The sequence below is a fragment of the Pelodiscus sinensis genome, chromosome 24, assembly GCF_052426305.1.
Source record: "Pelodiscus sinensis isolate ZL-2025 chromosome 24, ASM5242630v1, whole genome shotgun sequence".
NCBI lineage: Eukaryota > Metazoa > Chordata > Testudines > Trionychidae > Pelodiscus > Pelodiscus sinensis.
The window spans coordinates 3,565,826-3,589,496 of NC_143075.1; the positions used below are offsets into that span (position 1 = coordinate 3,565,826).

Consider the following 23,671-nt stretch of genomic DNA (forward strand, 5'->3'; position numbering starts at 1 on the left):
TAATAGTGCTTATGGATGCTGTGAGAGCGGCGGAGAAAGATCTAATTTGGGCACAGAGTTTCCATTTCTTCTTTATCCTCGAGTTCTCTCTCCTCCTTTTTTCTTTGAGTTTGCAAAAGTATCTCAGAGTTGCACTCCTTTTTATCCCAACTGTGTAGATCCATAGAACCAGATCCTCTGGGTCTTTAGCAATAAGTGACGTGCAGGCTGCCAAGCTGTAGGAAGAGACCGTGTTCTTTATCAAGTCACCCTGGCTGCTCAGCTGACATGCTGGACATTCCTAACCCACTTGGTTCAACGCTGAGCCGGATGCCTCCTTAAATGGGACTCCCTTTCTCCTGTCCCATTCATGCAACACTCAGCGGGTGTCAGTCAGCATACTGAAGTCCAGGGAATGACACCAATTCATGTCCGCTCTGGATCTGGCCCGCAGTCCTTTTTTAGAGAGTGACTCCATTGTTTGGAAACTGTTTTTCTCCCTAGAGGGAAGTCTGTTTGACATCTTAGAGAAGGATAAAACTCCCTCCCTGACCCACCATAATCTATGCAGACAACAGATTCTGATCCTACTGGCTTCTTTATAAGCATGACCTGTGAGAGCAGACTGAAAGAATTGGGTTGGTTTAGTTTGGAAAGGAGAAGACTGAGGGGGGACATGAGAGCAACTTTCAAGTACCTAAAAGGGTGGTAGGGAGAAAGAGGAGGGAGAAAAATTGTTCTCCTTGGCCTCAGAAGATAGGACAAGAAGCAATGGGCTTAAATCGCATCAAAGGAGGTTTAGGTTGGACATTAGGGAAAACTTCCTAACTGTCAGGATGGTTAAACACTGGAATAAATTGCCAACGGGGGGTTGTGGAATCTCCCTCACTGGAGATACTTAAGAGCAAGTTGGACAGACACTTGTCAGGGATGATCTAGATGGTGCGTGGTCCTGCCGTGAGGGCAGGGGACTGGACTTGATGACCTCATGAGGTCCCTTCCAGTTCTAGTGCTCTATGAAACCTGGAGTAACCTGATTACTTTTGGCAGCATTACTCCCAGTTAACACTGGTGCAACTGAAATGAAGACCGGATTCGGTGTCTCTCTTCTTTCCATTTGAATCTCTCTCCTTCTCTTGAGTCCTTTTCCACAGTCTCTTCCAAACTTAATGGGGGGGAAAAGCAACTTTCCAACCCATGGGTGTTGGATTGATTTTGCAAGGAACCCAATGCAGATTGACCCTCCACAGTGGCAATCCATTGGGGATATGACACAAGGACAGCGGTGAGTGAGCGTGGGAACAGCTGAGTTGTCTGGTGAACCTCTTGCAGTCCTTCCGAAAAGCCACCTGTGGCACATGACCGTTTCTTTGGCTTGAACCATGTGAAAGACATGAAATCTCACTGCAAATGTAAAATCTCAACATTCCCCCCCCCCCCCCCCCGACTCTTTTGCTAAAGGCTTGTATCCCGGTAAAAAACCCCAGCGGTTGTTTTCATCCTGGGGGCTTGTGGGTAATTAACAATCAAGTCTAGTTTGCATCCCAACCCTGTTTCAAAGACAAGGGCCCTGGTTGATGGTGCGCCGCACACTTCCTCCTCCGCTCCTGCCAGCCAAATTCCGAGGGAGACCAACATGTCAGACGTTGACATACGGTGCCAGGGGAGGGTTTCCATGGCAACGGGAACATTTAGAAACGCGCTTCTCTGCTCCAGTCTCCTCCTTCGCTTTCAGGCTTCACTTGAAAGGCGGAAAGGAAGGAAGCCGGCCGGGATAGAACCGCACCATGTTTCCCCAGGAGAGGCTGCCTGCATTGTACTGAACACGGCTCACATTCATTATTAACGCGACATTTATATTTCATGCCTTTGTGCATCTAATTAATGCAAGTTTGTTTATGCATTTAGGTCTGCACCATGGCTCTGGGAGCCAGGGGAGCATGGGGAGAGGAGGGCAAGGGGGCTGTGTTAGTAGCAGAACGGGGTGGCTCAGGGTGCGTCTACACAGCAGGGCTTACCTCAAAATAAACGACGCAACTTGAGCGATGGCAAGTGCATAGCTTATTTCGAAATAGGGAGTGTCTACACAGCACTTATTTCGAAATAGAGCCCTCCCCCTCCGACTTCCCTTCCTCCTCCGACTTCCCTTCCTCCTCATACAGTGAAAGGCTACGTCTACACTGCCCCTTTTCCGGAAGGGGCATGTTAATTTCAGCGATCGTAATAGGGAAATCCGCGGGGGATTTAAATATCCCCCGCGGCATTTAAATAAAAATGTCCGCCGCTTTTTTCCGGCTTTTCTAAAAGCCGGAAAAGAGTGTCTACACTGGCCCCAATCCTCCGGAAAAAGCGCCCTTTTCCAGAGGATCTTATTCCTACTTCAAAGTGACTTCAAAGTAGGAATAAGATCCTCCGGAAAAGGGCGCTTTTTCCGGAGGATCGGGGCCAGTGTAGATGCTCTTTTCCGGCTTTTCTAAAAGCCGGAAAAAAGCGGCGGACATTTTTATTTAAATGCCGCGGGGGATATTTAACTCCCCCGCGGATTTCCCTATTACGATCGCTGAAATTAACATGCCCCTTCGGAAAAGGGGCCAGTGTAGACGTAGCCTGAGGGTTCCAGGAGTCAGAGTAAGACGTCCTCCAGCGTGACAGTATTTTGATGCTATTCCGAAATAGCTGTGGACTAAGTTATTTTGGAGTAGCACTAGTGGTTTTGAAATAGTGTTGCAGTGTAGACGTATCCACAGGGTGGCTTTGTAGGGTCTCTTCTCAGGGTGCTGGAGGGGCACGCATGAGTGTAGCCCTGTGCTACTACCATTACATGCATTTCTCTCCAGTTCTGGCCTCCGGTCTCCCATGGCACGCAGGGAGGCAGAGAACTGGCCATGCCCCCCGTGGTGTAGTGTTAGTACCTTCTTGGTTGCTCTGCTTGGGCTGTGGGGGACCCCCACGGGTGGCTGTCTGTAAGCACAGCCCAGCAGGGGGTATCCTGCCATTCCCAGGATGGTAGCAAAACTGGTTATACAAGTTCAGGGAAGAGAGGGACAAAGGACTTGCGGGCGGGCGGGGAGGTTGAGTTGCTCTCTGGGAAGCATGGAGAGAACAGGCTAAGCTGGGGCCTAGGGACGATGGACCCCTAACCTTGGGGGCCTGAGCCATCCTGGCCCTGCCCCCTGTAGCCACATCATGTCTGTGCTGGGCTGTATTCTAGAAAATCAATAAACCCCTCTCTATTCTGCTGGCTGGTGGAGACTTCTGGCTGCGAGGGGGGTGCAGGATCGGGCAAACCCCAACTCCCCGTCACACCCCCCGACACAGAAAGGGCCTCTCGTGTTTACATCGTGCCAACAGCTCATCAGCAGGGATTGAACTTGGGACCTTCAGCCTAGGCCTCTGCCACTCCTGGAGTAACTTACTTCCAGGTAGCCGCACTTGACTTTCATTCTGTCCTGGGCCCCGACCATGGGGGGGAGGGGTTGTAACACGCACAGATTCAGTGAATTGTCTTGTCAACATGGAGGCCATGAATGGCACCAGTCTGATCCCCCAGTCTAACCTCCTGCAGTGTACGGGGCTGAGGGGAGTATGGGGGCTCGTCTGCATGAGAAGCTACAGTATGGCCCTGGTTTGACACACTATGAGAAGCAGAGGAGGGATGGTGAGAGTCATGGAGATGTCGAGAGGACAATGAGATAAGCCGTGCCCACCCTAGGCATTCCATTATGCCTGTTATTCCCATTGGCGAATCCTGTCCTAAGGGCACAGGTTGAACCTCTCTACTACGGGGCTCTCTAGTCTGGCAACATCTGTGATCTGGCAAGACCATAGATGTTGCTGAGCTACAAAGCCCCTGGACCAGAGAGCCCTGGAGAAGCTGAGTCCCGCTAGTCCCAGGGCTGGCCTCAAAGCTGGAAGTGAAATGGCCCGAGGCAGGGGAACGTGGGCATCTGCTAACTGGCCCGATGAGAACCTGGAGACGGTCAGCAGAGGGGCTGATCTCCCCTGGGTCCGGCAAACTCCCTCATTTGTAACCAGTCGGGTCCCAAGGCTGCTGGAGCAGGGAGTTCCAAGCTGCACCACTTTCTATTAGACGCTTACCTCGTTAATTCCACATGGCGAAGGTAGCTACGTTATGTCTGTGCACTGACAACATGACTCGTGTGGCTGCATGGACGCCAAAGGCCTTGTGGCCTCGCCTTGTTGTAGCACGGACTGTCCTCCCCGTGTGTGCAAACATTTGCCAAGTAACCCCAGGGGTTTACGTTTGTGAGCACTAGTTCTCACGTGTGCTCCTTTGTCCTGCCCGCTCAGCTTTTCACTGGAAAACTCCCCCCCCCTCCCCCCAGGAACTGCAAGAATCCAGAGAGTTAAATAGAACCAGTCAAATGATTTAGAGGAACAAGCACATTTTGTCGTCCTTTGTTCAGTCGCTCCATTCTCTCGTTAAACATGCTTGCTCATTACACATGCCTTTGATTTGCTGCCATCTGAAAGTTTGTGCCTTTTCCTTGTTTCTGCCCAAGATCCAAGGAGAAGGGAAAGATGCTGAGATTTGACATTTTGTCACTCAGCAGACATAGACAAAGCGCTCTCAAGTGGGTTTTAATTTCTTTCCAAGTGAAACCAGAATGCTCGGCGCACCAGGGTTTGCTTTGTTCCACAGTTCTGTCCCATGCTTGCACGGCTTTCACACGCACGACATCTCCTACGGCCTTCTCATGGTTTCCAGAAGTGAATGTGCACAAGGACAGAAACATCACAAACAATTAACTCAGTCTGCAGTACTGTAATTAAAGGCCAGTCATCCGCTCTCAGGAACACACAGTGGCTTGGTCTGCACTGGAGGGGAAGGTCAACCTAAGATAAGCAACTCCGGCTACATTAATTGCATAACTGGGGTCTACTGTCCAGAAAGTGGATGATCGATGAGAGCAAACAGTCCCGTTGGCATCCCTTCCTGCTCGTGAGGAGCAGGAGTACTGACGCCAATGGGAGAGCCCTCTGAGTTTGATTTAGCGAGTCTTCACTAGACCCACTAAATTGAACCCCAGAAAATTGATCGCAGCAACAGCAATCTTCCCCATAGTATAGATATGGCCATTGAGTCTTTGAGCAGACATTCTCAGAGACACTAGCAGCCGTAATGAGTAGCTATCTACCATTGGTAACTCCTTACTTCCCACCAGACCAAAAAGTCTTGGAGCTGGGCCGGGTTGTTCCCTAGAAGCCCATCTTGATTCAGTTGTGAGAGCAGAACATGCAGAAGTACAAGCGTTGCTGAGAGTGAACATTAGAGCCGGGTTTTGTTTTTGTTCAGGAATGCCAGTCTGGGAACAGCAACGTGGTTTGGCACAGGGCTGGTTTAGACAAATCCCCAGCTCAAAATAATGTCTGTGTGTGGGGGGGGGGGGGAAGGCAGTTAGAAATCATGAAAAGGTTTGGCGGGGGGGGTGTCTTTGGAAGATCTTGGAGTCAATGTGGATAGTTCACTGAGAACATCCCTGCAATGTGCAGCAACAGCAAAAACAAACAACGTTAGAAATCATTGAAAAAGGGATAGAGAGCGAGACCAAGAATATCTTATTCCCTCTATATAAATCCATGGTTTGCTCACATCCTGAATCCTGCATACAGATGTGCTCCCCTCACCTCAAAAAAGATACCTTGGCATTGGAAAAAGTTCAGAAAGGGGCAACTAAAATGGTTTAGAACAGCTGCCACATGAGGAGAGATCAAAAAGACTTGGACTTTCAGCTTAGAAAAGAGAACTAAGTGGGGATATGATAGAGGTCTATACAATCATGACTGGTGTGGAAAAAAAGTGAATAAGGAAAAGTTATTTACGTGTTCCCATAACATAAGAAATAGTAATGAGAAATGAAATTAATAGGTAGCGGGTTTAAAGCAAACAAAAGAGAGTACTACTTCATGCAATGCACAGTTAACCTGTGGAACTCCTTGCCAGAGGATGTTGTGAAGACCAGGACTTTAACAGGGTTCAAGAAAGAGCTAGATACATTCAAGGAGGATAGGACCATCAATGGCTATTAGCTGGGATGGATAGAATTGGTTTCCCTAGTCTCTTTTTGTCAGGGTCTGGAAATGGATGACAGGAGAAGGATTAGTTGATGATTCCCTGCTCTGTTCACTCCCTCTGGGACACCTGGCATTGGCCACTGTCGGCAGACAGGACACGGGGCTAGATAGACCCTTGGTCTGCCCCACTCTGGCCGTTCTTATGTTAAGATGAAGGACACTCATAATCCTCACAGCTTCAGCAGGTCTGGCACCCCAGAGGAAACCTCTCTTTGTCACACAGGTTTGTGCTCCATGGTGTGAGGAGAGGAAGGCTCATCCTGTGGCAGTCGGAAAATCTGGGTTTCTATTCCCGGCTCTAACCCTTAGGCCCACCAACAGCCTCTCAGTCGTAGTCTGAGGGAACAACGTGTCCATTCTGCTGCCTTTCAGTCCTTTGGGGCCGGAGAAACCTTTCCCAGTATTTGCGCAGAGCCCGCAGTCTCACACTCAGTGAGACTAAAGGAGGCCAAGGAAGGGGCCATGTCTTCCTGCATGTTTCTCCTCATCCGAGCACCCCTGATTGCAGTTTTCAAGAGCCCCTGCAATAGCTAATGGAGATGGGGGGGGTCACATGGCCGCATGGGGCAGCAGTCATGTGACACAATGCGGACCCACCTCCTTGGCTGCTGACTGCATCCAGATTTGGTTGTCGGCCTTATAGCTCTGGGTCTCTGAATGAGGAACAGCCAAGAGAAAAGAGAACTAAGTGGGGATATGATAGAGGTCCACTCTTGCAGGCAGAAGACCAATCTTTCTGCAGGGCTAGGAATAAGAACATAAGAACGGGCAGCCTGGGTCAGACCAAAGGTCCATCTAGCCCAGTGTCCTGTCTGCCGACTGTGGCCAATGCCAGATGCCCCCAAGGAGGGAACACCGCAGGTAATCATCACGTGATCCCTCTCCTGTCACCCACTGGAAACAGAGGCTAGGAACACGATTCCTGCCCATCCTGGCTAATAGTCATCAATGGTCTAATCCTCCATGAATCTATCTAGTTCTTTTTTGAACCTGTTAAAAGTCCTAGTCTTCACCGCATCCTCTGGCGAGGAGTTCCACAAGTTGACTGTGCATTGCATGAAGAAATACTTCCTTTTGTTTGTTTCAAATCTGCTGCCTATTAATTTCATTGGATGACCCTAGTTCTGATATTGTGGGAATAAGTAAATAACTTTTCCGTATTCACTTTTTCCACACCTGTCATGATTGTACAGACCTCTATCCTATCTCCCCTCAGTCTCCTCTTTTGTAAGCTGAAAAGTCCAGGTTTTTGTAATGGGCCAGTGCTGTGATGTCCTGAGAGAAGTGGGTGGGGCAGCGCTCCCTGGTGTTAGGATGAGGTGCAGTTCTCAATGTTCAGCTATCACAGGCACCAGGTGTCGTTTCCGGGGGAGTTTGTGGGCAGGCTCAAGCTAGCGACAGTCAAGGTATCACCCTTACTAGTAATCACAGCCTCCTGGGGTCCCACGCAGCACGGCAAACACCTCTCCCCCCTCTTGCCCTCTTCAGGACAAACCCCCAAACCATCAGGACCATCCCCCATCTGGGATTTCATTGTTCTTGCAGCCAGAAAAGCCTTTCCTCCCCAACTAAAGGAGAGAGGCCAAGCAATGAGCTGCTGTGAAACAGAATGTCTTGTACAGGGTATGTGAGGTGACCCCATGGTATGCCAATGTGATCAGGTAGTTATCACAGTGTTTGCTTTACCAATGTATCTAAGCCACAGGTTTTGCTTAATAACTACAAAGAGATCCCGGATAAGTAGAGTTCTGTTTATTCTGCTGAGCCTCTGACAAGGCTGTTTTTCTCTCTGCTCAGCCAGAGAGAGCAAGGAAAAGCCAGGGCTGTGATCATCTGTCTATCCCAGCCTCTGCTGGGTGATTTTGTAGGGACAAAGCCAAATGATGCAACAAGCAGCCAGTGATTTCCTGTCCCCCGTGCTGGGAGATAGGGACTCTCCCATGAATAGCTCTGTCCATCTTTGCTGCGGCCACATGTTCCTTGGTAAGTGTGGGCCCTGGAGCGGTATCAAAAAGTCTACATTGCCATTCCCTGGCCCTTTCTTTCCTTGCTCCTCATGCTGTCTTTGAAATATGCTACATTTAATCCATGTGAATCACAGGATCACTATAGTGAGCAGAAAGCCAGACTGCGGTGTCCCCTCTACCCCCGGTCCTCGGGCTTCCTGGCGGTAGATCAAGCGAGGGTGGAGGAGAAGGAAATGTGTTGTTCTTAGTGGCTTTCAAAGCACTTTCGATGAGCAGCATCCCCTGTGAATTTTGGTTGTATTTTTACCAGTACAAGAACCCAGATTTCAGGATAATTCACTCAGCCATTAAAACAGGGGAAAGGATGTAACCTGTGGTAAACGCTCATCCTGTTCAGACTGGATGTTCTGAGATGCTTCCCACCAGCTCTTGGGAAAAAGGGCTTTATTCATGAAGTGATGGCTAGCCAGATTGTGAAATGACTTCTGCGGTGTTTCACCCATTTATGACAGCTTAGAATTTGGTAAGGACTTTTTTTTTTTTTTCGGTCAGTCAGCCAGATTTTGGGGTTGTTTAATACTTATTTTCCTCTTATCCTTGATGGTGAATAAGAACCACGGCATCCTACCAGGTAGTTATGTGCCAGAATTGTCTCCGTACCATTTCCTCAGGGCTGCATGAGTAAGAGGTTATTAGAAGCAGAACCCTTCAGCAAGAGAGCTCGTACTAAAGTGTGTTAATCACTTTACGGAACCTAGCTTTTGGTGCAACATTTTCAAAAGTGGTCAGCAATTATGGACCCCTAACTTATACATCTTTGAAAAATAACATACAATAGGATTTTTTTTAAAAAAAGAGGGATCCTGTGGCACCTTAGAGACTAACCAAAATAGAATCACGAACTTTTGCAGGCAAAATCCACTTCATTAGATGAATGGGAGTGGAAATAGCAGAAAACAAGGTGTGTGTGTGTGTGTGTGTGTGTGTGTGTGTGTGTGTGTATAAAATACACACACACACACACGGCTACGTGGCAGAAAATGTCCTGCCGATCATCGGATCCAAATTAATGAGGCTAATTAACTGGGCTGGATGTGTCCCATACGTAACATTTTGATGTGGAAATACAGATTTTAATGGCAGAAGAAATGACCAACCAGTGAATGTCTTTGTTTATGCCCAGGGAAATAGCAGGTTAAAATGTTCCCCGTCTGGTTTATTTTAATCTGCCTGGTCACGCCATCATAGATTTAAAAGTAGCCATCCTTCTACAAAGGAAAGTCACTAACCAATGACAGAGAGCATCTGCAGAACTGGAATTTATCCACAGATTTGACACTGCTACCCTGGGCCTAAGCAAAGACATTAACTAGTTGGCATATTACAAAGCCAATTTATCCTGCTGTTAACATCTGTATTTCCACATATATGGGAAACATCCAGCCCACTTAATTGGCTTCATTTACACTAGTCTCACAATTGACAAGTACTTCTGCTGTTATATATATGTATGAGCTGAATATGAGTCAGCAGTGTGATGCTGTTGCAAAAAAAGCAAATATGATTCTGGGATGCATTAACAGGTGTGTTGTGAGCACCTGTTCCACTCTGCTCTGCACTGGTTAGGCCTCAGTTGGAGTATTGTGTTCAGTTCTGGGCACTGCATTTCAGGAAAGATGTGGAGAAATTGGAGAAGGTGCAGAGAAGAACAACAAGAATGATGAAAGGTCTAGAGAACATGACCTATGAAGGAAGGCTGAAAGAACTGGGTTTGTTTAGTTTAGAAAAGAGAAGACTGAGGGGGCACATGATAGCAGTTTTCAGGTATCTAAAAGGGTCTCAGGAGGAGGAGGGCAAAAACTTGTTCATCTTGGCCTCTGAGGATAGAACAAGAAGCAATGGGCTTAAACTGCAGCAAGGGAGGTTTAGGTTGGACATTAGGAAAAAGTTCCTAACTGTCAGGGTAGTCAAACTTAGGGTCAAATTGCCCAGGGAGGTTGTGGAATCCCCATCTCTGGAGATAGTTAAGAGCAGGTTAGATAAATGTCTATCAGGGATGGTCTAGACAGTATTTGGTCCTGCCATGAGGGCAGGGGACTGGACTTGATGACCTCTCGAGGTCCCTTCCAGTCCTAGTATTCTATGATATAAATCTTGGTTTCTGTTATTTCCACTCAAATTCATCTGATGAAGTGGATTCTCTCATAAAAGCTCATGATTCTATATATTTTGGATAGTCTGTAAGGTGTCCCAGAGGACCCCTCATTGTTTTCAAATTTACAGAGTACCACAGTGACCCCTCTGAGATACAGTAGAACTGACACTCCTGGAGGGAGGGTGTATGGAATTCTCTCCATGCTCTCAACTGAGGGGTACACGCCCCTTCCTGGCACTGTTATGTGTCATAGCTTGGCTCCCTTTGCAACTGTTATTGAACCAGAACAGAGCTGAGGTATGACCGAGATCCAACGTGGAGGGGGTGAGCAAGCTTACATCTACCCCATCTCCACACTGAACCCTCCTAAATAAGTGAGGAAAATACCAGTGCAATACTAGATGTACTTGACTGATGGTAAAAATGAATCCCTTCTGGATAGCTCCATGGTTTCACTCCAAGGGTACGTCTAAACTACATGCCTCTGTCGGCAGAGGCATGTAGATTTGTTTGTTCAGCAAAGGCAAATGAAGCCACGATTTAAATGATCACGGCTTCATTTACATTTACATGGTTGCCGCGCTGAGCCGACAAACAGCTGATCAGCTGTTTGTCGGCTCAGCGCGGCAGCCATGTAAATGTAAATGAAGCCGCGATCATTTAAATCGCGGCTTCATTTGCCTTTGCTGATCTGTCTAATCTACATGCCTCTGCCGACAGAGGCATGTAGTCTAGACACAGCCCAAGTGAGCAGTCAAAGGCAGCTTTTCCGTCTCAGATCACAAAATACTAGCTAGCCTTTTAAACTCTGGGGTGGAGAAGGATGAATTGAAAACATAAGACCAGGGGGTAGTGCAACTTTCAGTTTCCTGTAGCAGCAAGTGGGTATAGTAGCTGGCTATTTACCTCCTCAACGTCATGATGTAGACATCATGTTTCACTTCTTTTGGCTCTTGTATTCATTTCCAGAGAGTCATAGAATCCAAGAATTGGAAGGGGCCTCAAGAGATCATCATGTCCGGTCCCCTGCCCTCATGGAAGGACCAAGCACGATCTAGACCATCCCTGACAGGTGTCTGTCTAACCTGCTCTTAAATATCTCCAGGGATGGAGATTCCGCAACCCTCCTATGCAATTTATTCCCGTGTTTAACCACCCCGACAGGTAGGAAGTTTTTCCAGGTTCCATTTTGATGGAAAACATGATCCCAAAGAGTTAAACATGTGGGCATGACCCTGCCACTGTCCAAAATTACATCATTTTGACAAAGGTTTGAGGGTTTGGCAAATACAGTTACTATGTAGCTGTTCATTAAAGATTGGGAAAGGAAGGAACCAATTCCAATACGTGAAATGTAGGGTATTAAGGAAGGCCTCTATTTTAACTTTTTTTTTTGGCTCCCATTTTCTTTAGTTTTAGTTTTTAGAAGGACTCTGGCCACCTTTTTGATGATGTTAAGGGTGGCCCCAATGGTTCCTTTGGCAGCGGGTGGGGGAGAGAAACCGTACATTGAAATGTTGCTGCCAGTTGACCAGTTCCCAGGGCAGAAACCAAGGCAAACACACACACAAAAGGGGAAAACAAAAGAACAGTAGAGACAGAAAATGCAGCTTTTGGCTCTGGCGTTGACGCTCCTGGAGACATGCACGTGGCATGGGATCTTCCCTGGCATGGAGATCTGGCACAGGCGTGCCAGCCCTGGGCTGTCTGGGGCATTGCTGTATGGGTAGGCCCACAATGGGGGCATTCGGTGTGTCTCCTTCGAATTCGATGGAGTGATGCTGACCAACACCAGCAGCGCTACAGCACACAGTCCAGAGCTGTGCACCACATTCTCCAGCAAGTTCTAGGGCCAGCAGAGGGGGCACCGGGCCACCTGGTGGTGCAGAGGGCTTGCTGCCCTAGCCCTGCCCCTTTTTCCTGAGGCCCCGCCCCTTCTAGGAGTGTGGTGCCGCCCCTCCCCACTATGTGTGTGACAGCATCACCTGGTCTCGGTGAGCATCACGCCGCTGAATCCAAGGGGGAGACACCGACTTACACCAAGGGAAAATCTGGCCCCTGGAGGCTTTGGCTGGATAAATTGCTCTCAGCGATGAGCAGATTAGAGCGCATCACCAGAATTAAGACAGGACGATGCAGCACTTTAAAGACTAACAAGATGGTTTATTAGATGATGAGCTTTCGTGGGCCAGACCCACTTCCACAGATCAAATAGTGGAAGGAAATTGGCACGACCATATATACCAAAGGGATACAATCAAAAAAATGTGTTCACCAGATTCTCTCTACACGTGCCTTCTCAACTGACCACCGTGGGGTGCCTTGAGTCCCTCTTACCTGGAGTGCTGGCCAGGACGAATGCTGCTTACCTTTTGACACCTGAGGGGAAACACAGTTCATGGAAGCAGCTTTACCAAAAGGGAGAGTACACTGGATGAACCTCGCAGAGTTGGTGTGAGATCAGCGGAGGGCCGTGTGTGGCCCGTCGGGGTCCTAGGAGATATTTGTTTACCATTAGCAGGGTTTCCAGATTCCACTGGTTTCCGTCCATGTCAGTTTTTCCCCTAGTGATATCACTAAAGTGACCCGCACGGAAAGCCAAGGCAGTGAAGGGAGGTGCTTGTGGATGGCACACAACACTTCCTGGGAGAGCCGGGCGCTCCCTCTGCATCCAATCACAGCGTGGCGCCGGTTCAATCGGCACCTCCCACAAATTCTAGGGATACAAGCGCCGTGAGAACTGCCCTATCCCAGGAGTCTGTCTTGGTTCCAACAACCCTTGAGATGGAGGAGGGCCACTCACTAGCCTCGGCTGCCCCTCACGGGGGGTATGTCTACACTACCCCGCTAGTTCGAACTAGCGGGGTAATGTATGCATACCGAACTTGCTAATGAAGCCCGGGATTTGAATTTCCCGGGCTTCATTAGCATAAGCGGGGAGCCGCCATTTTTAAAACCCCGCTGCTTCGAACCCCGTGCAGCGCGGCTACACGGGGCTCGAACTAGGTAGTTCGGACTAGGTTCCTATTCCGAACTACCGGTACACCTCGTGAAATGAGGTGTACCGGTAGTTTGGAATAGGCACCCTAGTCTGAACTACCTAGTTCGAGCCCCGTGTAGCCGCACTGCACGGGGTTCGAAGCAGCGGGGATTTAAAAATGGTGGCTCCCCGCTTATGCTAATGAAGCCCGGGAAATTCAAATCCCGGGCTTCATTAGCAAGTTCGGTATGCATACATTATCCCACTAGTTCGAACTAGCGGGGTAGTGTAGACATACCCTGGGTGCGCAACGTGTTAGCGCTTTCTCAAGGAATCGAGGCCCTGTGTTAGAAGCAAAGGGCAACGCTCTCAGCTGGAATCACGGTGGGAAATATCGACCCATGCTTGGCAGCTGCAAGCATGAAGCAATATGCCCCTCCAATCTCCCCCCCCCCCCGCCCTCTGGACGCACAGGGCAATACCAGCCTGTTGGAATTGCTGAGCGATGTACTTTCTGACTCTGCCCGTTTGCAGAGCGCGTCCTAGACGACGTGATCAGCTGCGCTCTGATTTAAACTGACTGAAATCAATTCTGGGAGGCGGAGAGAGTGGTCAACCATGTTAAAGCCCTTTGACAGGTCAATAAATATTGCACCTGTCAAGAGTCTTTAATCCACAGAGCAGGCAATGTTTCCTGCGCCAAATTTGTGTTGAAGTGAACCCAGTGTGAGCGATGCAGTGTAGCAGAGCTAGGAACTCCATCCACCCACAAGCGACACCTGGCAGAGCTGTGACCTCCCTGATCCAGCACCCGCGGCACCAGACCAGTCCTGGAGGATGGACTGTGCTGACCCGGGAGAGGTCATTTCTGGCTACCCTGCCATTGCCCCCGCCTCAGCCCGGGCCCGGGCCCAGCCACCAGCCACCAGCCCCACATTGCTGCCAGCCCTGCTGCTCTGCCAGCCCCACCCAGCTACCCGGCCCTCCCAGGCAGCCCCACTGTCATACACCAGGCTCCTGGCTCTGCTGGCAGCCCTCTGCCCTGCTGGTCCACAGATCTCCCAGCCACCAGCCCTCCACTGGCACGCTCTGGTCCTGGAACATCCCTGATTTGGCTGGACCACGGACCAGAGAGTCCCTGCTTAGAGAGGTTCAACCTGTAATCAAGTACAAGGCTCCACACGCCTCGATGGATGGACCTGGTACCCCTGGAATAAGGAAGGATAAGGGGGGCCCAGAATGTAAGGCAGTTGGGGGGCTCCTCCAGTGGCGCAGTGGAGAAGGTACCAGCCTCTGGCACCAGAAGCCAAGGGCTCAAGCCCCAGCCCCCCACCAGCCTCCAGAGGGACAGAGCTCACACCCCTGGTACAAAGGAAGAATAAGGGGGCCCTGAGGGCAGGGAGGCTGGGGGGCCCCTCCAGCAGCACAGTGGCTAAGGTACCTTCCCCCCAGAGCCAGAAGCCAAGGGCCCAAGTCCCCCCCACCCAACATGGGGTCACCCAACACAAGCCTGGCAATGGATCTGGCCCATAGAAGCCCTTTCCTGCCAGCTCCAGGCATAACTCACCCAGCAGCACCAGCCTCTGTTCTCCAGCTGTGCCAGAGCACCTGGCCTCTGGCCCTGCCCATGCGAGGGAGAACACTGGCCCCAGTGCACACCTGCCTTCCCCTTTCCTTGGGAGCAAGAGAACCTGTCACCATGGAGAGGTGGCAAAGCAGGAGTTCCAGCCTTTGGCGCAAATGCTGAGGAGGAAAACAGACTAGGACCAGACAGGCCTGAGGACCCCCAGCTGCCCCCTGAAGCCCAAAGCTGGATCTGCTGCCCCAGTTGCATCCGTATGTGAGCAGCAAAACAAACGGGAAAGGAAAGGGCCAGTCTTCAGTCGTCTCTCTCATTCGCAGGACGAGTTTCACAGGATTACTCAGAGCCGAGAACCGGGCACTTTGGCGGAGAAGTCGATTTTCTCCAGGGATCACAACTTGACTTAGAAAGCAGGTGAGCACCTCCTAGACAGCCCCCTCCAATGCGGGGAGGCCTGTGAATTCCATTTCTATTTCCTTTTCTCCTGGGAAGCAGGTTTGAAAGAGAGCCTGGCTCGGCCACGGAGAGCCCTGAGGGGTTCTGACGAGCCCCTCCGAGACATGTGGCAGGCTCCTCCCGCGCAGAGGAGAGATGCGATTCCAGGACAAACCCACACAGGGATTCGGGCAAGTCAGTTCCTGGGCAAGTCTCACAGGTGCCGCCTTCCTCGCCTCCCCCCCATGTTCTCCCCAACATGTCTGGCTCACGGCTAACTCCCACCGGCCACGGCAGTTCATTGCCAAGTGTGAATTGCTTGGATGAGCAGCTGGCTGGGGGTGGCACGCAGCTTGCTCAGTGCTCCGTTCCCCTGGCTGCCTGTCTTCCACGTTCTCAGTACTCATCACTCCCGCTGCCCTCTCCGCGGGAGAAAAAACCAACAAGCCCCCCCAAACCTGTGGCCTGGTAAAAGCCTGACATTGGACCGTGATCCCTGTAAGCTGGGCATTTGTGCGGCCGTTCAAGAGAGATTCAGATGCTGCCCAGCTGATTAGCAGAGCACCCTCTGCTAGGTTTCTGCACCTGGTGGTGCACATTTGCTCATGCCTCAGTACAGAGAGAAAAAAAATATTCCACACATGGATGGAAAAGATTAGCGGGAACATTGGATGGGACTAAGATAAATGTAAGTTCTGTGGTTGTACTTTTCAGGTAATGTTTTCTCTAAAGTCCAACCAGAGCTACAAAGACAGAGAGAATTTAATTATGGGAAGTTTATTAAAATATATAGACACGTATCTCCCCTAGCAGTATTCTGAGTTGGTCAGAGCCTGTGAGTTCAGATTGCATCACTCTTAGTAGAACCGCCACTGGAAACATCTCAAATCATTTCCACCTTCCCTTTCTCCGCCTCATACTCTCCCTGGGAGTGGGTGTCTTAAGCAAATTCCCAGTTGGAAGCCACTGGTCCTGAAAGGCCATTAAGGGAGGAGAATGATTTTGCTCAGATTTTTAGCTTTGTCTTTTTGTCTAATTAACAGGGTCAATCATTCCTTCCACCTTTAATGAAAACTCCCAGACAGGTTTCCTTTCTGGAAGATACAACTGAGTCAGACACATGTTTTGGGGCACTTGGCAGGAGTAACTGGGTGAAATTCTCTGGCTAGCATTACACAGGAGGTCAGACTAGGCTCTATAAATCCATCCACATAGGAACAAAGAGCTTATCTATTTGCAAAGCTGACGGACTCAGGTCATCCGCAGGTGGGATTGAACTGGGACAAAAGCCATGTGACTCTACCATGTGAGCTAAAAGCCAACTCTTAGCTATGGCTGTAGAGCAGACTTCACTCTTCCTTTCTCAGTGGTTGCAGACCCTCGGGGTCGCATGTTGGTGGAATGATTGTCCTATGATTAACCCTAGACCATGTAGTGGACTTGAGTAGGACTGGGGAAGTCAATGAAGCTGCTTGAGTAAGGGAGGTGAGTACTAAACATGGCGAGCCATGTATAAATCCTGCTATTGGGAGAATCTGGGGCCACAAGTGCCACCTCCCAGTAGGAGCATCGGAAGCATTGGCGGGGGATTTATTTGGGGAGAAGAAAGCTAGAGAAAAACTGACCCCTTTGAGCAATATCCGACCTGTTCCAAAAGCTCAGTAAGGAAACAGCTTCACTACGCAGAAGACCAGCGCTGCTGTGGTTCATCTTCCGGGATTCAATTTAGCGGGTCTAGTGAAGACACGCTAAATCAAACTCGGAGGGCGCCCCGGTCAGGGCTGGTTCTCCTGCTCCTCACAGGGAAGCTGATGGGACCTCCCACTGTGGGAATGGCACAGAAACTCGATTAAAGGTACGTCAACTCCAGCTACGCAATTAGGTTGCGTATCTTAATTTGACCTTGCACTGCAGTGTAGACCAGGCCTAAGATCTCATATAAGGAGGATATTTGTGCCCTATTCTCTTTGTGATTGTTGCTCTGGTGTGTGTGTTATCATTGGGCAAATACCTTGTGATAGATTGCTTCCCTTGGTCTGCAGCTCACCACCAGGCGCATGCCTTTGCATGCTCATGCTAGGCATTTTCCATAGCCCTTGCACGTAAGCTAAGCTCTAATGGCTTCTGACACAACGTCTGGCTGTGGATAACACAGCTAATTGAGGGCCAGCTTGTCCTCCCTGCTATACACGGGGGCTCTGTCTGCTGCAATGTCCTTGTCACGTTCCACCCCCCACAATCCCCAGGTTTGCATTGACTCTGTGCTTCTCCTGTGGGATTAGGGGAGGACCCTGCGACCCAGGCCTGCAGATCAGCAGGGGGATGAATATGCCATTCCCCAACATGGTGACTGGCACTCTGCAAATAGTCGGTAGAAATTGTTCTCTCTAAATACGTCAAGGGTGTAAACGCCAGGGTGGGAGCGGAGCGACTGAAGCAAAGGACAAGGCTGCGATGAGAACAAATGAAATCAATGGGCCATGAATAAAGGCAAGCTGGAAATTAGAAGACATTTCTAACCATGCAAGGGGGGAGGCTCCAGAACAGCCTCTCAGTAAAACTAACGAGCACAAACCACCTGGCTAATTGTAGGCAGAAGCTTCATACATCGAAGGGGACGGTGTCATAGGGGTTCCTGCAATAGCAGGGGACTGGAGTCGATAACCAACAAAGTGGTTTCCAGTCAAATACCCCAGACAGACTGACCAGGTCAGATGGATTTTGCATGTAGCCATTGAGGTTGTTAATGAATTCAACTGCAGAGGCTGCTGGTGGCTTTTATTATTGTTGTGGTTGTTAATGTTAATTCTCTCCCAAAATTGTCTTTAGCTGTTGCTCTTTCAGAATTCCTTCTTGCAAATGAATTTCTGAATTTCTAATTCCATCCTTTGCTGAAAGACTTTTAGGCTGCATCTAGACTGGCAAGTTTTTCCGCAAAAGCATATGCTTTTGTGCAAAAACGTGCCAGCTGTCTACACTGGCCACTTGATTTTACGCAAAAGCACTGATGCTCTACTGTCCAAAATCAGTGCTTCTTGCGCAAATGCTTTGACGTTCCTGTTCGGGCAAAAGCCCTTTTCCAGAAATGTTTTTGCTCAAGAGGGCCAGTGTAGACAGCTAAAAACTGTTTTGCGCAAAAAAGCCCCGATGGCGAAAATGGCGATCGGGGCTTTCTTGCGCAAAAATGCATCTAGATTGGCACGGACGCTTTTCCTCAAAAAGTGCTTTTGCGGAGAAGTGCCCGTGCCAATCTAGACACTCTTTTCTGCAAATGCTTTTAACGGGAAAACTTTTCATTAAAAGCATTTGCGGAAAATCATGCCAGTCTAGACGTAGCCTTACAGTTTGAAACTGCTCGTTACCAGCAATCGCCTTGAAGTCGTAAAGCACTTTCAGCCCGTTGGTTGTTCCTGGGGAGTGCACCTTCTTTAACATGCAGCAGACGCCTTAGAAAAAAGGACCACAGGCTCCTGCAAGACACGTTGGGTACCTCAGACAGGAACTGTGATGCATTGTAACCTTACACAGCCGGTGTGACCGTGCACTGTGCCGCTAACTCCATTGGACCCGGGCCCATGTAAACCAGCTGAGGATCCATCTCTCAGGCTCATGTTGATTTTCAAAATGAAGCGAGGGATGGCAGCACAAAAATCACACTGACATTAGAGGAGGAAACGAAATTGTACATGCAGCTCTCATGGGTACTTTTGAGGTTCATTCCAGACAGCGGTGCTGGGCCTGTTAAGGCGAGCGTATCTGGTTATCCTCATCTTAGCAGAGGATGTAACATCTCCTGCTTCACGGGTGCTTTCAGTATCACAGTCCAGTGCAAATAGAGAAGCACTTTCCTTTCCTAGATCAGAGCTTTCCCCAGGAGGTTCCCTGCGTAGAAGGGCCCCATGAACTGGCCGCCATGCCTGCTGTTTGTAAGCAAAGATAAAACTGCCTCCTGCCTTCCAAAGATGCACATAGAAGATCGTTCATTTTTCCTAGTTTGGAAGTGCAAGTGTAACCGCCACCGGACGGGTTTTGAACCTGGGACCTCGGGAGCTGACTATAGGAGCCTCTACCCTCTGAGCCAAAAGACAGCTGGCTAGGTACCGTTAGCACAGCCTGCTGGGAACTAGATTGGCTTGAGTGGGTTACAACCTGCTTTGGACCAACAGCTTTTGCTACTGAAGAGTTGGATTTTGCCACAAGTATCTAACCACCACTGATAGCCACAGCTTGTTTCACTGTTGACTGTAAAGTAGAAGCGACAGGAACCCCAACGACCTTCGATTGCGTGGTCCCCTCTCCTGTGCTCACGATCTGCCTCTGTGGTGACAAAGCTATCATGTGACCCCCCTTCACAGCGACATATTGCTGCCCTGAGGTCTGCGAGGTTGTCCCAGTCACTGGTAGCTGTGGCTGCTGGGGTAGCTGTGACGGACCGGGCCGGTCTGGGCACAGCTGAGGGCATCTGCTCAGGGCGAATTGCTCAAACTAGGGGCTCCTTACAGCCCCAGACTGGTGACCTTCCCAAACAGGCCACAAACCAGTCCCACAGAGCGCTTCAGCTGCCTGCCTGAAGCCTCACGAGCAAAACCCCTCTGACACCCCAGCAATATCCGTGCCCCAGATGGCCCCGGGCCTCATACACAGGTGAGAGGTCTTAGAACCCAATCCCACCTACCCCGAACAAGTTCTGTCCGGTTCCAAGAAACCAGCCACAGATCCCTGGTCAATTTACCCTCTGGATCTTACCCACAAATCACGCTGGGACAATCCTTTAGCATCTAACAACTAAAGGTTCATTACTACAGTAAAGAAAAGCATGAGAGTAAGGTTGTTAAAGAATAGTACATTACATGCATCGAATCTCCCAGTTCTCGATGCAGGCTCTAGCAGAGATGTTACAGCTGCTGGCTTAAAAGTCCTTGTTGCGTATCCTAGGATCAGGATGGGTCCACAGTTCTTCCTGGCTCTTCGATCCCTGCACTGCTGCCTCTAGGATGAAGTGCTGAGCTGAGTACCAAGATGGAGTTGACCACATGGACTCTTTATACATCCTTCCTGGTCTCTTCTTGGCTGCAGCAGGTTACCTGGCCCACGGCCTATCCCTGTGTTCCTTGCTGGCAGCCCTCAGGTGTCAGCCCTCATTCCTTAGGTGTGTCCTTGGGCCATTGAGTGCCATTGTCCCACAGGGCCTCACTAATTAACATGTTCATAGGCTGGGCTCTGCCCACTGCTCAACCACATGCAGGGAAATATTCAGTATCCACACAGATTACAGATTCCTAGCTACACACACAGACATTATACAATCACATGACTAGCGCACATAGGATTAGCAGACAATAAGCTTCTATTCAACATCCCACATGGCCCCCTTTTATACCATTTTTGGAGCCAACACCCCCACCTATGGTTGCATCAGTGATCTGGCTGCTTCCCTCAAATTCAGTAACGTGATGGTAACTCTCCAGGCTCCTGCTTTCTTATCACCTTTGTGAAAGCTCCAAGTCTGCCTGTGACAGATTTAGGGCTTTGCGCCTTAGAATGACTCCCAATTGGACAAAGGGGTGGCATGGTTGTAAATAATCGTCTTGCTTGACAGCTGATGTTCCCAAGCTGCTTCTGTGGATCTTTAAGACTGGAGATCCGGCTCCGTGAGAGACTTGAGACACACTTGTCAGCTTGCTCGTTGGGTTTCCTGTGATTGTGACTGCTGCTCCGAGCATCTGTCCACGTTTGTCTGCAATAACGTATGGGTTCTTAATGACTGAACTAGCAGACTCCAGCTTCGTGTGCACTGGAGTGGAGGTTGGGGTACGAGGTAGTGGAGATGGGCTTGGGGTTGATATTGGAGAACCTGACACAATCTTGCAGCTCATGGTGATAGGCTGGAAGGATTTTCCTGGAGATTCTGCCAGGCTCGGGATCTGACCCTGAGGCACTATTTTGCAACTAGCTGCAACTGGCTGAAAAGCTGAATTTCCATGAGAGCCAACGTGTTGTCAATTTGGTGGGAGTCCGTTCTACTGAAGATGGCAGGGAATAAAAAGTGGTATGACTTCCAGTTTCAGCATTCACAGGGAATCCTTTGTCCACAGAAGCATCTGGAATGGACTCAAGTAACTGTTTAATTGGTGAAGAAGCTTTCACTGGCGCTGATATACTTAGTGGTAATGGTACAGACGTGGGGATATCAGAGGGGTCAGATTCAGAAGACTGGGAACAGAGATAATCTTCCCCAAGAGAATGCCGATGAAGCTCAACATCCACTTCTGTTTCTGCACCAAGTGTCTGCAAGCCAGTATAAGTTCTGTCCAACTTCAGATTGTGTATGATACCGATCCTCTTGTCCTGGCTCTCCTTGAAGTGAATCTGAACCCTCACCGGAAATTCTCCCCAGCCTCATCTGGTCAGATGAAAGGGAGGCTTTCTGACCTCCATCACGTCATTAGGTTTGTAACTGGGATGAAGGAAGAACCAGACTTTTTTGACAAAATGATTTATGCTGGGTTCTCGCCGAGAGCCTCGTACATTTATGAGTTGACTGATCATTCTCCTCTCTCTTCTCGGGAGGAACATACTTGGAGACGTTGCCGACTATGATTGTTTTCTTCACATAGAGTCGTGAAGTCTCATCATTTAACAGACCAGCCTTTCGCTGGCCTATTTTGTGAGAGCTTGTAATACCAGAAGCATCCCGTTCAGTATTTCTGCTTGGTCTCTGATCCAGATTGGCAAACAATCGCTCTTCCATGTCCAGACTGCCATTGTCTTTGTCCTGGAGGAAGTCATTGTGCTGAGCTAAAGAGTCACTTTCTGAATGGTTACCAGATGGAGTTTCTGATCCATGATTAGCAAGAGATGATGATCTTCATGGTGATTCCAAGAACTTCTTGATTGAAGGATGATTAAAAACCATAAAGTCACATGTCGTGGCTCCCTCTCCAACTTTAAGGAGACCAGGAGAAGCATAATAATTAGCCACAATGCAAGCACAAAGCTTATCCATCATCCTTCTTGCCTCAGTCAGGCGCTGATCTATGACTTCACTCTCATGTTCCTTATTCTTCAATTCAACAGCAAACTGCTCCTTAATAATTGTCTCGATCTTCTGTACAGCAGCATCTCGAGCTGATTGTTCAGCTGCTTTGTGACGTTTATTTGGTTGTGTGGCTGAAGTCTCCTCATAGTCCGGGTCCTTCTCCTCAATCACTCTCTTCATCCCAGACATGGTAGGTCAACTGCTTCCCTTTGAAGTATAAGGTAAAAGTCTGGTTTCCCCTGCCTTGGTTAGGGAATGGGTGGGGGAAAGCCTGCGTGGATTTTAACCTGGCCTCCCTTTACGCAGTGCGGAATCTCAAACAGATGTCCCCTTTGTTGCAGAAGTCGAATGGGTGTTAACGAAAGCAGTTTTAAACAGTCCTAATAAGAATGACTTTCTCTTGACGCCTCCAGCTACGGTTGGTGACTGCTCGCGCCCGGTGCCATTGGAGTCTCCAGGGGAGCCAAGTCCCGAGTCGGCTCCGCTCCTCGCTCCACCGGCCCTGCGCGCTTAGCGTGGCCCCCAGCCGCCCCGTGCAGCCTCTGCCCTGCCTGGGCGGGTTTTGAACCTGGGACCTGACTATAGGAGCCTCTACCTGCTGAGCTAAAAGCCATCTGGCTCCCAGCCCATGCTGTAGAGGTCTCTTGATCTTAACTGTTGCTGTGGTCTAGGTGCCACTTGCATTACTCAGTAACCACACTAGGTGTGTGGGTTACACAAGCATTCGCAGAATGAGCCATCAACCGTCGTCCCATTTCACTCGTGCATAGAACAACGGCCAGTGTAAGGGGACTGTTAGTCCCTTATTAAAACTCAGTGGGAGATTTTGGTTGGCCAGCACCCAGTACCAAAAGGGGAAGGGTCCATGAGAAACCAGGGCTCTGAGGGTATGTCTAGACTTCATGGCTCCCTTGACAGAGCCATGTAGATGTGTTTACTAGACATGGGACGTGGTCGACAATGGAAGCCTTTGTTGACCACTCCAGTAAACCTCATTCCAAGAGGAATAATGGAGTGGTCAACAAAGGCTTCCATTGTCGACAGCGGAGCATCCAGACTGCCCCGCTGTGCCGCCAAACAGCTGATTGGCACAGTGTGGTGGCCATTTTGATGTAAATGAAGCGGCGATTATTTAAATTGCCGCTTCATTTTCCTATGTCTAGTAAACTCATCTACATGGCTCCATAGAGGGAGCCATGTAGTCTAGACATACCCTGAGACTAACAGACTCCAGGGACAATGGGAAGAAGCCAACACTCCAGGCCTGACTGGAAGGTTGGACAGGCCAATGGGGGAATTAGGAGGCCAGGTCCAGTCCTGTGTGCGCTGGGATTTTCTGGATCAAAGGGGGAGAGAGCTAAGAAGAGTAGCAAGGGGTCCAGGCTGGCCTGAGGAGCAGACCTGCCGTGACAGAGCCAGAGGCCCATTCAGCCCACAG

General features: G+C 49.6%; 1 pseudogene; it reads right to left on the reverse strand.

Annotated features, from left to right (window-relative positions):
* Nucleotides 1-20,636: 20,636 nt before the first annotated feature.
* Nucleotides 20,637-22,442, reverse strand: LOC102444224 (YEATS domain-containing protein 2 pseudogene; annotated as a pseudogene).
* Between the last annotated feature and the right edge of the window lie 1,229 nt (nt 22,443-23,671).